Source organism: Carlito syrichta, unplaced genomic scaffold (genome assembly GCF_000164805.1).
Source record: "Carlito syrichta isolate Samal-C Ts95f unplaced genomic scaffold, Tarsius_syrichta-2.0.1 Scaffold312058, whole genome shotgun sequence".
NCBI lineage: Eukaryota > Metazoa > Chordata > Mammalia > Primates > Tarsiidae > Carlito > Carlito syrichta.
The window spans coordinates 6,320-6,687 of NW_007256154.1; the positions used below are offsets into that span (position 1 = coordinate 6,320).

The following is a 368-nucleotide window of genomic DNA, read 5'->3' on the forward strand; positions in this document are numbered from 1 at the left end:
CAAAAAAAAAAAAAAATACTAAGGCAGCCAGGCATGGTGGCTCATGCCTATAATCACAGCACTTTGGGAGGCTGGGGTTAGAGGATTGCCTGAGCTCATGGGTTTGAGACCAGCCCGGGCAACTTATCTCTACAATAAATCAAAAAATTAGCTGGGCAGGGTGGCATGTGCCTGTGGTTCCAGCTACTTGGAAGACAGGTGGAATGATTGCCTGAGCCCAGCAGGTTGAGGCTGTGGTGGTTGTGAGCATGTGTGCCACTGCACTCCAGCCTGGGAAAGAGTGGGACTTTTTTTTTTGAGTTGGAGTTTCACTCTGTCACCCAGACTGGAGTGCAGTGGCCGTTTCCGGCCACCGCAGCCTCGACCTG

The 368-nt window shown here is 51.6% G+C and overlaps 1 protein-coding gene across 1 annotated transcript in view; it reads left to right on the top strand.

The window, feature by feature from the left end:
• Positions 1-368, top strand: part of LOC103271970 (ER lumen protein-retaining receptor 3-like) — a 5,314-nt gene that overhangs the window by 3,877 nt on the left and 1,069 nt on the right. The window lies entirely within an intron of this gene.